A 15,494-nucleotide genomic window follows, 5' to 3' on the forward strand; every position below is an offset into this window, starting at 1 on the left:
CTGTTTATTGTATGGACCATACGATGGGTTCAGACAAGGTATAGTGTCTGCATTTTGATCAACACTTTTTGGTGAACTGACATGGCAGTATTCCAGGGCTCCCCAGACCTGAAATACCTGTTCATAAAATTCCTTCCTTTTTATCTGCCAATGAAATTCACGTCTACCATTTTGTCGGTGGTCTACATACCACTCCAAGCCAACTCCAAGGTGGCATTGGACAAATTACGCTGTTGTTATCAATCTTGAGGCAGCAAACCGTGATATCCCTATTCCATATCACTCTAGGCTGAGTGTTAATACTCAAGACCACTTCTTCACCACCTGCCAATAGCTCCATCCCTTACGTAATTTCAGCCAGTCTGACCATCTGTCGTTGTTCCTACCAAATTACAGATAGACATTGAAGCACATGGCATTAACAACGAAAGTGAGTATATCTCCGTCATCAAGAAATGTGTTGATGACTCCTTTTGAAGTAGTCTATCCAAACCTTAAACCTTGGATGAACAGGAAAATTCACTGTCTGCTAAAGTCTAGATTTGAGGTTTTCCTAAAAAGAGGATCCTGTGCTGTACAAAAAGGCTAACTATAATTTCCACAATGTTATCAGGAATGCCGCAGAAGAGAAAATTTCAAATAAAGCTCAAAGCTCAATTTAAACAAATGGATGCCAGATGACTGTGGCAGGGCTTGAATACTCTTAAGAGACTACAAGCCAAAATTGGGGGGCCATCTCTGGCAATAGTGCACCTCTATCAAATGAGCTCAATGCATTTACACCCATTTTGAGCAAGCAAACAAAGTACCAAGGAGCGTCCCTACATCCCCCACTGGCTCTGTTCCAAACACCTCAATGGCAGAAGTCAGATCTGTTTTCACCAAGGTAAACTATTGGAAAGCGACTGGCCTGAATGGAGTCCTTGGACAGGTTCTGAAATCATGTCCTAATCAATTGGCTATGGTCTTCGCTGAAGACCTTGGGTACTGTCTATATGGTGTTTCTACATTCTCCCTGTGATCACGTGGGTTTTCTTCGGGTGCTCCGGTTTACTCCTACATCCCAAAGACTTATGGATTTGGAGGTTAATTGGCTCCTGGAAATTTCCCATAGTGGGTGGGAATGGATGCAAAAGTGGGATTACATCGAACTGATGTAAACGGATGATCAATGGTTGGCAAGGACTTGATGGGCCAAAGGGCCTGTTTACATGCTGTATCAGTGAATTAGAATGCTGGGTCATTCAACATTTGCAGAAAGACATATCTTAATGTTTCAAGTTAAGATCCTTTGTCAGAACTGGGAAAACGAGAAAAATAAGTTAGTTTTAAATTGTAGAGCAGGAGGCGGGGGGGGAGGGGGGGGGGGGAGGGGGGGGGGGGGACGATGTGCCCGGAATGGATAAACTGAACAAAGGGAATATTTATAATTGTGCAAAATCCAATTCAAATGGGTTGATAAGGAAAGTTAGATGGTGTTTACACTTTTTTGTCTGCTATTATGCTATCATTGCTGAAGCAGGAGTGTGAAAAATGCCCAGTGGGCCAGGCTGTAAGAAAGGCAATAGAAAACTGAGCCAATATCACAGATTGATCTCCTCATCCATTTGGTTTCATGACCACATTATCAACCTCTGGTGCCAACTTCTTAATTCTAGATTTCAAATGGGCAAATATTAAAGGAATGAGAAGACAGGTGATATAACTATTTTTTTCAGCTTTAAATATATGTGGTTCAATTGAAAGGGCTACAAGAAGGCGAATATTGGTATTTTTTGTTCCGGTTGCTAAATTGCCATGAAACTGAGATTATGGTAAGATTAAGTTTAGAAATTTCACTAATGTCTTGTAGGGAGGGATATCTGCTGGTCTGACGAATAAAATTGACTTTGACTTTAATATGTGAACCCAATCTACAGCAATGTAGTCAAACTGCCTTCTGGATACTTTGACTTTGACTTTTGACTTCTGCAATAGTCTCTTTTCAACGGCTGCACAGTAAATGTCGGCTTTACGAGCTATGCGAACATCCCATAAACGAGTAAGAAAATAAACCTTTCATGTCAGCAGGAAGGATTATCAAAGCAGCTATCAAAGCTTACAGGATCCTGGGCATACAGTAAGAATGAAGACAGGAAGTTATGTTAAATCAATAGTTCGACCTTGCAAGAGCATTGCATCCAATTTTGATTATCAAGGACAGATTTTACAGAGATGATTAAAGTCATTATGACGTTCGATAATGTATAGCCTATGAGTTGATATGGAACGGGCACAGACCTAAAGTAATTAGTAAAGGAATTCGTAATGAGAATCTATAATTTTATTCGTGAGGTATATATGAATTGCATTGTCTGGTAAAGATGATGGACACAGTATTGGCCAACATCGGTAGTCGGCTTCAGAGAATAAATATTTGAAGGAGAAGAATGCACATTCCCTCCCCTACCCTGTCACATAGGGAAAGCCTGTAACATGATAACCTGTGCTATGTTAGTGTGGAAATCCCAATGAACCGATATCTGGTTCCCCTGATGCTGATTTCTGCGCTTTTTTACACATACTGGGTCCTATTCCCCATACTCTCTAGAAGATTACCGGATTCACTGGATATTTTATTACACTACCTTGTTAAGCTAAGATTAAAGTGTGCTGGATTTTAACTGAAATACTCCAGAAAATATCATAAAATATGTCAGCCCAGCACCAGTAGAGTCCCAAGTGTGCTACATTAACTGAGTTTTACTGAGTTACATTTGATGCCCTGCTCCTTAATTTCCTCCCCTGTTCCATATTAGATAGATAGATAGCTTTTTTAGATTAGATAGCCTTTTATTGTCATTCAGACCGAAGTCTGAACGAAATTGAAGCAGTCATACATACAATACAATACAATAAAAAACAACAATAAACACATATTAACATCCACCACAGTGAGTCCACCCAACATCTCCTCACTGTGATGGAGGCAAAAGTCTTAGGTCTCCAGTCTCTTCCCTCCTCTTCTCCCTCTGCGCTGAGGCGATACCCCCCGGGCGATGTTACAACTGTCCCACGGCTCAAACACCGCGGCCCGGGGTGGTCGAAGCTGCCGCCCGCCAGTCCTGCTGACACAGCCGCTGGCCCGCGGCCGAACCCCGGACTCAGGCCACCGCCGCCAGAACACCGTCCAAGCATCGTTCCAGTCCCGAGCCGGATCGCCCTCACGTGAGTGCCGTTACCGTCTCAGCCTCGCGCCAGGCCGCCCCGCCCGGGCGCTGCTCCTCCCTCGGGCTGGGCCGCCCCGGCTGGGCCGCCCCGACTGGGCGCCGCTCCTCCCTCGGGCTGGGCCGCCCCGACCGGGCGCCGCTCCTCCCTCGGGCTGGGCCGCCCCGACTGGGCACCGCTCCTCCCTCGGGCTGGGCCGCCCCGACTGGGCACCGCTTCTCCCTCGGGCTGGGCCGCCCCGACTGGGCGCCGCTCCTCCCTCGGGCTGGGAACGCCGTACCTCCCCGAGCTCGGCCACTCCGACGGGAGCACCGTTCCTTCCTCGGGCCGGCCGTCCTCACAGGAGCATCACAGCCCCTCACGGAAGCCCTGTTCCAGCCCCGAGCCGGGCCGCCCTCACGAGAGCGAGCTCAGTGCGAGTCCTGGCGGGCTCTGCCTCCCGAGCCTCGAGGTCGCCAGCTCCGCCATTAGGCCTCAGCGCAGACGGAGGCAGAGAAGGGGAATACGACAATAAAGTCGCATTCCCCCGCAGGGAGAGACAGCAAGCCCCGTTTCAACCTCCCCCCCCCCCCAAAACAGAAACTAAAAACCAAAACTAGACTAACCAAAACGAAAATAAACAACCCAAAAAACACAAAACAAACAGGACTGCCGGAGAGCCGCTGCAGCCAGAGCCGCGCCGCCACTAGGTATAATTTTCAGTAAGACTTCATCCCTCTTTCTACCTATGCCATTGATACCAATATGAGATGTCACCTTTTGCACATAAGCAAATTTATGTTTTGGTTTTATTTCATTTATTTTTGCCTTAGGTTCAAAAGCAATATGGTTTTTATCAAATTTAACATATTGACAATAACATAGCTGCATCATTCCTTTATTTTCTTACTATGACAAGGTTGTGGGTCCTACACATGGAATCACCACAACTCCTCTGACACTGATGGTCCCTAACTGAAAGAGAACCACTAACTGAAAGAGAACAAGATTCAGATTTCACACCTTGAACAATGGCAGGAGTCACGTGAGAGAATACGTGAGTGGGTGTTGTGTATCCCAAAGACATGCCACTGTGTAGGTTAATTGGCTGCTGTAAATTGTGTAGTTGCAAATCTGAGGGAAGTAATATGTGCATGGAAAAAAATAAAATGGGATAAATGTAGGATTAGGGTAAATGGTCACCTCATGGTCAATATGGATTTGGTGGGCTGAAAGGCCCATCTCCAGCACATTCCATGAGGTTGGTCACCCACAGCTTGAGTAAATGCAGGCAGAGACGGAACGGGTCACTTCTAGACAAACCAGAAAGGCCAGGTTGCTCCCAGGGTCTCTGGTTTCCTTCTCGGCCATTCTTGTACTTGCTCATCCCCTTCTCAACGCCTCTTGTGGCTCGTCCAACTATTTTTTTCTGCCACAGACACTTAAACTTAATATGATAAGTTTTAATCTACAATTTGAGAAGGAGAAGGGAAAATCGGAAGTGTCAGTATTACAGTTGAACAAAGGGGACTATGGAGCCATGAGGGAGGAGATGGCCAAAGTTGACTGGAAAAATAACCTAGCAGGGAGGACAGTGGAACAACAATGGCAGGTATTTCTGGGAATAATACAGGAGGTGCAGGATCATTTCATTCCAAAGAGGAAGAAAGATTCCAAGGGGAGTAAGGGGCGACCGTTGCTGTCAAAGGAAGTCAAGGACAGTATAAAAATAAAAGAGAAGAAGTATAACCAGAGGATTTGGAAAGAGCAACAGAAGATAACTAAAAAGGCAATACTGGGAGAAAAGATGAGGTACGAAGGTAAGCTAGCCAAGAATATAAAGGAGGATAGTAAAAACTTCTATAGGTATGTGAAGAGGAAAAAAATAGTTAAGACCAAAGTTGGACCCTTGAAGACTGAAACAGGTGAATTTATTATGGGGAACAAGGAAATGGTAGACGAATTGAACAGGTACTTTGGATCCGTCTTCACTAAGGAAGACACAAACAATTTCCCTGATGTACAAGTGGCCAGCGGATCTAGGGTGACGGAGGAACAGAGGGAAATTCACATTGGGCAGGAAATGGTGTTGGGTAGACTGATGGGCCTGATGGTCTGCACATGGATAGAAAATTGGTTGGCAGACATGACTCAAAGAGTAGAGATTAACGGGTCCCTTTCAGAATGGCAGGCAGTGACTAGTGGGGTACCGCAAGGCTCGGTGCTGAGACCGTCGCTGTTTACATTATACATCAATGATTTAGATGAAGGGATTCAAAATAACAATAGCAAATTTTTAGATGAGACAAAGCTGGGTGGCAGTGTGAACTATGAGGAGGATGCTATGAGGATGCAGGGTGACTTGGACAGGTTGAGTGAGTGGGCGGATGCATGGCAGATGCAGTTTAATGTGGATAAATGTGAGGTTATCCACCATGGTGTAGATCTAGCAGTCATCTCGCTAGATGCTGAAAAAGCATTTGATCAGGTGGATTGGCCCTATTTATTTTCGGTGATGGAAAAATTTCAACTGGGCGAGAACTTGTTAAATCTTATAACTCATTCTCAGGATTTAGAATTAATTGGAACAAAAGTGAAATTATGCCAATAACGGAAGTTAACCTACATACATTGCAACAATCTCCTTTTAAAATAGTCATCGAAAAATTTAAATATCTAGGCATTTATGTGACCAAGAAATATACTTCTTTATTTAAATTAAATATTCCGCCTTTACTTAATAAACTGCATAAGAATATTCAGTTCTGGAAAACACTTCCCATCTCAATGTTCGATAGAATTAATGCCATAAAAATGATTTTCCTTCTGCAATTACTGTAGCTTTTTCAATCAATCCCGATATATCTTCCAAAAATTTTTTTTTTAAAGTTGATTCTATTGTCACAAGATTTATTTGGGATTATAAGAACCATGGAATAAGTAAAAAACATTTATGTAAATCCAAGACGAATGGGGGATTAGCTTTACCAAATTTTTGGTTTTACTTCTGGGCAGTTAATATTAAAAATATGAACTTCGGGTTGGAAGATATGGATCAGCAACCAGACTGGTTAAAGATGTAAAAGGAAGATTGTTTGCATTTTGAAATTGGCTCGATTCTGTTAGCTCCCACAAAACTGAATAAAAGAACCTATAGTGAAAATCCTATAATATATAGTGGTATACGAATTTGGAAAAAAAGACTTTAAAATTGGATATTTTATTTCGAAGTCATGTGAGTGACTACGTGAAGAGCCTGCCGCCCGCATGCATGTCAATTTCGTCTAACGCATCGCGCACGACAGGCTGGGAGGAGCGTCGGCTCACAAAGGTAAGTGTGAAACTTGCTCTGAGGTACCTTGGTATATGTATTTTTTCAAGTAGTCTCTAGAGTTATGGATAAACCTAGGACCAATAAACCTAGACGGGCCGCGGTGAAACAGGCTGCAGAAGACCGCGGGAGGCCGGCGGCCGTCTGTTTCATCTTCAGAGTCGCTGGCAGTTTGCTCAGCTACATCAGATTTAGTTCCTACAGGCCGGGAGGATTCTCCTCCCACATCAATGAGTGATGTGTTAGGCCGATTATCACAAATGGAGCACCTCATGGAGAGGATGCTGACACACAGTATGCTCTGTGGTATGGAGGCATATCCAGGCAGCTCTATGCTTACGCCTACTGTAGCTCCTGGTACAGGGCTGCGTATTTCCCACCACTCAGATGAGGGGAGATTTGGAGGTCATTATACAGCTGACTCCGAATATGGATATGTGTGGATGGCTCATGCTGTTATGCATGAAATGCGTGAATCGCATAAAAAAGAGTTGCCTGCTCTTGCCTCCAAATTCGCTGTTCCTTCACAAACAGGAAAACCACTCCTTGAGGAAATGGCCTCAAGCATCAGCTACCTTCTTTCCCATCAACTAAAAGAAGCTATGGTGGAAACAGCTGCTAAATACCTCACTCCAGAGAATTGTGCAGCTTTAAATGGGCCTTTGGTCAACGCCTCTATTTGGGGTTATATTGGGGCCAACATTAGAGCCAAAGAGATGAAGCTCCAACACATCATGAAATTATTGTCTGCAGGCATCACGGCTTTTGCCAGATCAATTGATGGCGGTCCACTATCTGATGTTCAGCAAGATACAATGGCACTGATGTGCAACGCCCATTTTGAGATAAATTGTATCCTGAAGGACGCCATCAGGCCGGTACTGAACCCTAAGTTCGCACATCTGTGCAGGGCCAGTAATGTTCAGCCCCCCAATCTCCTCTTCGGAGAAGACCCGAGTAAACAGGTCAAAGACTTACACGACGAATCTAGAGCAGCAGGATTGATCAAGGCATTATCTATGGGCAAGTCTCCGCTCTTCCGGCGTCAGCACCCCTACGCCTCTACTAGCAAAAAGTGGTTTTCAGAAGCCAGTGGGAGCTCCAGATTTGTTCCACAGGTCTTTTTTAGGCCTAGGCCCGTCCCGCCCGTCATGGAAGATACGGCAGCCTCACGCCCCAGCAGCAGCTCAACCCTTCAGAACAAGGGGAAGGAAACAAATCCAGAATTAGGGTCTGCTGGGCCTGGTATCAAACCACCCGTAACCGTTGAGGTAGGTGGGTCTGGTTCCATCAGTCATACGGGGTGTGAGGAGCAATTACAAGTTGGTGGTAGGTTAAGTTTGTTTTTGCATGAGTGGCGACAGATAACCTCAAATTCAGTTATATTGCGCAGCATAAAGGGTTTCAAAATTGATTTTTTTTGCCTAACTCATTTCCACCCACACAAGATATGCCAAGTAGGTCATATACGTGTTCCAAACAAAAGGCTTTGGATATGCAAGCGGAAATACACGCATTGCACAATAAAGGTGTCATTGTGAGATCAGTTTATGAAAAACATCAATACGTCTCTAATATATTCTCGAAGGAGAAGAAAGATGATGGATGCCGTATCATCCTTGATTTGGCAAAATTCAACTCGTATGTGCAATATAGACATTTAAAAATGGAAAATTTCTCTACTGTTAAGCAACTAATCTCTGCGGGCTGCTTTATGGCATGCATCGATCTCAAGGATGCATATTATTTGGTTCCGATTCACGAGGATCACCGGAGATATCTAAAGTTTAGCTGGATGGGACAGCTGTGGCAGTTTAAAGTATTATCTAATGGATTTGGATCTCAGCTGCTTATTTGCCGGGTAGATTTAACATGGTGGCAGATTCTAGATCTCGTCAATTTAATGACCGCACTGAGTGGATATTAAATCACAAAGTGTTTAACGACATTATTGCTCGTTATGGAACAACTGATATTATTTTTTTTTGCATCCAGGCTTAATCACCAATTGCCAAGATATGTAGCTTGGGAACCAGACCCAGGGGCGGAAGCTATAGATGCATTCTCACTAAACTGGGGGGGAATGTTCTTCCGTGCCTTCCCTCCATTTTGCCTCATCGGTCGGTGTTTGCAATAAATCAAGCAAGACTCCGCTTCGGGTATTATAGTAGTGCCTAACTGGCCTACACAATCATGGTTCCCTTTGCTGTTCGAAATGCTAACAGAACCACATATGGCTATTCGTAAACATAAATACTGGCTTGTCCATCCCGTCTTTCGGGAGTCTCATCCTCTGCATCACAGAATCAACCTATTAATTTGCAGAGTCTGAGAAGACCTTTTCTGGGGCTCGGATTATCCGACCGAACGGTGGACGTGATCACTTCAGCTTGGCGGGACGGCACTAAGAAGCAGTACATTTCTTACATTAAGCAATGGGAAGTTTTTGTGTTAATTCAGATATAACCTACGTTACGGCAGATATGGCCGATGTGTTGGAATTCCTTTCAACTATATTTTGATTAAAAATTCAGTTACAGTGCTATTAACACTGCTCGAAGTGCTCTATCGTCATACTTGCTGTTGGGGTCGGGACACCATTCAGTCGGCTCTCACCCTTTGGTATCCAAATTTATGATGGGTAGATTTAACAAAAACCCTCCCATGCCCAGATATACGGAGGTATGGGACATTAATGTGGTATTAACGCTGCTTCGCTGTTGGGCTCCAGCTGCATCTTTGTCTTTGGTCCAGTTCACCTATAAAACAATAATGCTCATGGCGCTCGTTTCGGCGCAACGTGTCCAGTCATTACAGAAATTGAGGCTGGATAAGGCAGTTATGTCTAAAAATAGGGTAACCTTTTTCATAAATGAGTTACTTAAGCAAAGTAGACCAGGTGTGCTAGGATTTAAACTGGAATTTTTGGCATTTCCACCTGATCGAAGGTTATGTGTTCTTAGGTATATTAAACAGTATATAAAGGTTACAAAGGACCTTCGAGGCACCGAACTGGCTGTTTTCATCAGTCACAGGAAACCACACAGAAGGGTATCGGTGCAGACCGTTTCTAGATGGTTGAGATGTGTATTAGCATTCGCAGGAGTGGACACTGATGTATTTAAATCTCACTCTACCAGGGCTGCAGCCACGTCGGCAGCAAGTCATGGAAGTTCCACTGGACCGCATCCTAGCGACAGCAGGATGGTCGAATCAGCGAACGTTTCAAGCATTTTATAATAAGCCTATTACCAGGCCTGGTTTGTTTGCTAGAAATTTTTTAAGTTCTGTTAAATAATCTGTTGCTTATCCCTGATGTAAGGGACTGTTATTATTATTTTCATTAAAAACATGGACATGGTTAAGTCAATATCATGTTTTAATGCAGTATGTTTCTTCAGCCTTGTCTGATCAACTGAGGCAGTTTGTTGGCATGGACTCGGGTTCACTGCATGAAACCACAGATCTTCGAAATCTTCACGTAGCCACTCACATGACTTCGAAATGAAATAGAAAGTAAACGAGAACTTACCGTTTGAAGTTTGATCTTTATTTTATGAGGTTGAAGTGAGGGTTTACGTGCCCTCCAGTTCCAACCCTACTCTCATAAAGATCATTCGGTAGTTCTAGTTCGTTAATCTTATTATAGCTTAGGTCAGCAACTATTCTGTGGTTTCATACAGCTGCTTTGAAGTTTGATGCGCATGTGGGCTGCGGGCTCTGCCGCCCGCATGCGCGCAATTTTTCTTTCATTTCAGGAGTTACAACAGAATTACGGACTACAATCAAATAATTTTTTTAGATATTTACAACTTAGAGATTATGTTGAATCACACCCACAAAAATATAGAACTAGAGAGCCAGAGACTCTTGATGAATGTTTGAATAAACATCCTAATACAGATAAATTAATATCTCACATTTATAACACTCTTTTAGATAGTGAGGTCCCATCGACGGAATTATATAGACAAGCATGGGAAAATGAATTAGATCAACCTATAATTAAAGATATTGTGGACGAAAGTGTACAACATATACATCAATGCTCGTTAAATGCCAGACATTCTTTAATACAATTTAAAGTACTACATAGACTGCATTACTCTTAAACAAAATTAAATAGAATTTTTCCACATATTTCCCCTATCTGTGATAAATGTCAATACTCAGAGGCTAATTTTGGACTGATATTTTTAGAATAATTTCTGAAGTTGTTAATACCCAATTGGATCCCAACTCAAAATTAATAATATTAGGAATATCAGAACAAAGCCTAATACTTACAACAAGCCAAAGAAACTTCCTTGATTATAGTATAATAATTGGGGGAAAAATTAATGTCAAAAGTTTGGAAAAACCCAACAACCCCCACAATTAAAATGTGGATCATGGAGATGTCAGAGACCTTACATATGGAAAGAACTAGACTTAATTGACAAACCAGAATTATTTGCTAGAATATGGTCTCCATTTATTAATTTTCTGAAAGGGTAAACTGGTCCAGCACGGAAGCCTGACTGAAATTTGAACCCAGGATTAGATGAATAATTATGTTTTATAATCTACGGACCTATCTCCAAAGTTGTATTATTGGTCATTTATTCTATTTTTTTTCTTTTTATTGTTTATTTTCCTTTCTTCCTATCTATAAAAAAATAAACAAATAGAAGCTGTGTTAATATGTAATTGATAAACGAGGACCCCAGCTTTTTTGATAGCCGGGATCCCAACTATTAACAATATGTAATTGATAAACAAAATGTGTTTTGATTATATGTATATGCTTCTAATAAAAATATATATTTTTTTTAAAGAACGGAGATGAACAAAAAGTTTTTCACCCAGAGAGTTGTGAATCTATGGAATTCTCTGCCTCAGATGGCAGTGAGGCCAATTCTCTGGATGCTTTCAAGAGAGAGTTAGAGCTCTTAAAGATAGTGGTTAGGGGATATGGTGAGAAGGCAGGAACGGAGTACTGAATGTGGAGGATCAGCCATGATCAGTGAATGGCGATGCTGGCTCTAAGGTCCGAATGGCCCACTCCTGCACCTATTGTCTATTGTGTATTGTCTATTGTCTATAAACCAAACTAACGACAGGCCGGGATTGGATCAATGGTTCTATGGACACAAGGCATGTGTATTGAATTTTTTTTTATTAAGATGCTTATAAAAGCTAAAAGGTTTATGTACTTCAAACATTTACCCCAGAAGTAAATGTCCCACTAACGTTTGCAAATTACTGCAACGAATAAAACTGAAGTATCTTTTTTATCTTAATTTTGTCGGCAACAGAGAGCCACGATTTTAAAAGTTCGCACCTCAAAGCAGGGCCTTAATTAAGTATCAGTTTTTACTTGTGCAAGTCGCTGCCGTGGCCGCACTATTCTGACGTCTAGTGGGAGAGGAGGCGAAAGGGCTGCGCTTCTTTGCTGCGCTTGACATTTACTGTAGAACTGGAAACGAAACAGATAGTAATCATCGATCCAGACTACATACTAGTTCCGGGTGACGGAAAATTCTGCTTTTCTTTTGGATCTAATTGTAAAGCTTGGGCTTGTGTTCGGGAGTGTGGGGAGAGGAAGGAATCTTCAAAATAATCGGTGTTTGCGTTTTTGAGCGCAGCAGGAAGCGACCAGAAATTGCAACGAGTGTTTCTGTGTTGGGAATTTCCACCCTGGCTCCACTCTGCCCGGGCTTTGCTGCTCAGCAGCCACCCCACACCAGGAAATCAACTCACAAATTATCAGCATGATCCTCGAAGCGGCCGCAACTTCGTTTTTTTTATGACAATTTACTGTATATATTTCAAATTGTTGCAGTGCGAAGGCCGGGTGTCGGAAACCGAGGCAGCGGCCGGTAAGTGTTTTATTTCCACTTCCCATCCAGCCCCTTTCCCGGGCTTAGAATCAAAGCTTCATTTATACGCGTGTTCTTTCAATTTGGTAGTTTGCATTTTCTCACGGAGGCCTAATCTGGCATCCACAAGCCTAATATTATTTTCAAGAAATCTTGGAAATAATATGCCCAGTTTTGTTTAATCCATCTTTTAAAAATGGTTATGCTTCCCCACAAAGCCAGTCAGCGTTGGCATGCATCAGGTGGCTGTGTAGGTGTTTTACCCCCCATTTAATGCCTAGTCCAGCTGAGGTGTTGTACAGTTTCCATCTGAATATTTAATTGTTTCGTTGTTTGGTTCTATGCTGTTCACCTAACGTGGAAAGAAAACTCGGACTTCTTATTTTCTGTACTGAGGGAAGTGATTAAACAAGTGATGGTTGTTGTGTTTTGTGTTCTTGTAAGGAGAGATGCATATTAGTGGAAGTTAAGATTCGTGTTTAATGTGGGGAATCCTCTGCCACCCCTCAGGGTATTGGAAATAGTCCTAGTTGTTGAAAAGATGGCACAGTAACACACTCCTCTCTATGCTTTCCTTCCAAAATAGAGTCATAGCGTGGAACAGTGTACAGTGTGTTAACAGGCCCTTTGGCCCAACTTGCCCACCCTGGCCAACATGTCCCAGCTATGTTAAATCTTTCCCCTTCACCTTAAACCTATGTCCTCTGGTCCTCGATTCACTTACTATGGGCAAGAGACTCTGTACATCTACCCAATCTAATCCTCTCATGTTCTTATACACCTCTATAAGATCACCCTTCATCCCCTGCACTCCAAGGAATAGAGTCCCAGCCTACTCAACCTCTGCCTATAGCTCAGACCCACTAGTCCTGGCAAAAATAAATGTTTATTGTTTTAAAATCCATTAGCTAGTTCTGTGTGGGTGCATTGCCTGAGGTGCTGCTCCCAAAGTTACTTCCAGAATTTTCCGAAGTATGGATGATTCCTCACTACCCCGTGTATAAGGGTGGGCATAGCCATTGTGTAAAGTGTGTGGACATTCTAGGTTTCTCCTCTGCATTCACATTTAGAGCGGGCCAGCTCCTCGGTGGATCCTCCAGAGGAGGCTGATAGCAATCCAGTACTTCGCCCGGTGGGGGGATGTCTGGGAACTCAGATGTTGGAACTGTGATTTATTATTCGTGTGCGGCAGCCAATCTCAGGATGCTGAAGCACAGGAGACTTTAGCTCCTGGAGCCCGTGCCAGTTCTTTAAGAGAGCTCGCCAATTAAATCTGAGGAGACTTGTCATGTCTCTGTTAGCTCTTTGATAATGTTCTTCAGTTAATCTTACTTGGTTCTTGCCAACTATTCTAAGTTTAAGTCCACTGATTACTGACCTGCCTACCAATGGAAATATTGTCATCAAATTTTCTCGAGGCTTGAGTGAGACATAGAGGCAGACGTCAAAAAACGAGATTCACTGGTGTACGTTCTTGAAGGCCACACCTGTAAATGTTTCCATAATTCTCCCTTCACCTTTCCTGCACAGTGAATAGACACAAATCGTCTGGTATTTCCATCTAATTGACTTCAATCATCTTTGATATTGCCCCGTGCAGTCTGTGTGATAGTTGGTATGCACACCCATCTCTGTACATGTAAAATAAACACCACGCAAGCAACACATCAAGCAACCTTTTCATCACATTTAACAAGCCTCCAGGTGAAGGGGAGTTAGTCTACAGGACCAAGAATTCTGGTCAATGAGGCACCAATGCATTTAAAATAAGCAGTTAACTTCTGCATATTTGCACACTTGGAGACCAAGCTTCAATCATGGTTAGACACAAAGTGCTTGAGTAACTCAGTGGGTCAGGCATCATCTCTGTATTGTATTGTATTCAAATTTATTGTCATTGTCTCAATTAGAGACAACGAAATGAATTTCCCTTTACAGTCAGTATCATAAAACTATGGAAACTATGGATAGGTGACGTTTCGAGTTGCAATCCTTGTTCGGACTGATTGCAGGCGAGGGGGGTGGGAGGGTTTCAACTGGAAGCTGTGAGAATCTGAAGAAGAGTCTCAACCCGAAACAGCACCTATCCATTTTCTCCAGAGATGCTGACTGACCCGCTGAGTTACTTTGTGTCTATCTTTGATATCAACCAGCAGCTACAGTTCTTTTTTTATTACATTGACTGCAATAATGGTTAACATATTCAGTGAGATGTATGCAGGGGTGACCTAGCACTATATATGTGAAATAGAGAAGTTATCTACCAACTTTTGCTTGCAGCAGATACCAACTCTGACAATATATGTCTACAGCAAAGCTCTGGAAAACATTGATCCCATTTCACTTTTTTTCTGGTGGGGGTGGGGGTGGGGGGGGGGGGGGGGGGGGGAGGGAGGAGATATAGTATAGTGGCATTGTGAAAATACACAGTCCAATGAGTAATAATGAGGGCCTGAGCTATAGGGAGAGATTGTGTAGGCTAGGACTTTATTCCTTCAAGTGCAGGAGGATGAGGGGTGATCTTATTGAGGTGTATAAGATCATGAGCGGAATCGATAGAGTAGATACGCAGACTCTTTTACCCAGGGTAAGGAAATCAGGCACCACAGGACATAGGTTTAAGGTGAGAGGAGAAAGATTTAATAGGGATCTGAGGGAGTAACATTTTCACACAGAGGATGGTGGGTGTATGGAACAAGCTGCCAGAGGAAGTAGTTGAGGCAGATACTTTAACAACATTTAAAAGGCCAGGTACATGGATAGGAAAGATTTAGAGGGATATGGGGCATACACAGGCAGATGGGACTAGTATCGATAGGACAGATTGGTCGTCATGGGTAAGTTGGGCCGAAGAGCCTGTTTCCATGCTGTATGAGTCAACGGCTATAATTATAATGAGTCGTTACAAAGGAAGCCTGCCAGATGCGAGGTTCAAGCAGTGGGAGGGGATTACTGAATACTAAATAACCCACATAAGGGCCTGTCCCACTTTGCAATTTTATGAGCGACGAAGGGCGTCAGTGACTGATGCCCGATGTCGCCTAAAAACCGTCAAGTAGTACGACACAGTCGCGTCAAGGTACGACACTCCGCGTCACCAATTTCTATGCGTCACC

The 15,494-nt window shown here is 43.1% G+C and overlaps 1 protein-coding gene across 2 annotated transcripts in view; it reads left to right on the forward strand.

The window, feature by feature from the left end:
* Window positions 1-11,951: 11,951 nt before the first annotated feature.
* Window positions 11,952-15,494, forward strand: part of jak2 (Janus kinase 2) — a 246,701-nt gene continuing 243,158 nt past the window's right edge. For both annotated transcript variants that reach the window (XM_033018234.1, XM_033018235.1), the window contains exon 1: window positions 11,952-12,378. The gene's annotated coding sequence lies outside the window, so the exon portion shown is untranslated. The remainder of the gene's footprint in view (window positions 12,379-15,494) is intronic.

The sequence above is a fragment of the Amblyraja radiata genome, chromosome 3 (genome assembly GCF_010909765.2).
Source record: "Amblyraja radiata isolate CabotCenter1 chromosome 3, sAmbRad1.1.pri, whole genome shotgun sequence".
Classification (NCBI taxonomy): domain Eukaryota; kingdom Metazoa; phylum Chordata; class Chondrichthyes; order Rajiformes; family Rajidae; genus Amblyraja; species Amblyraja radiata.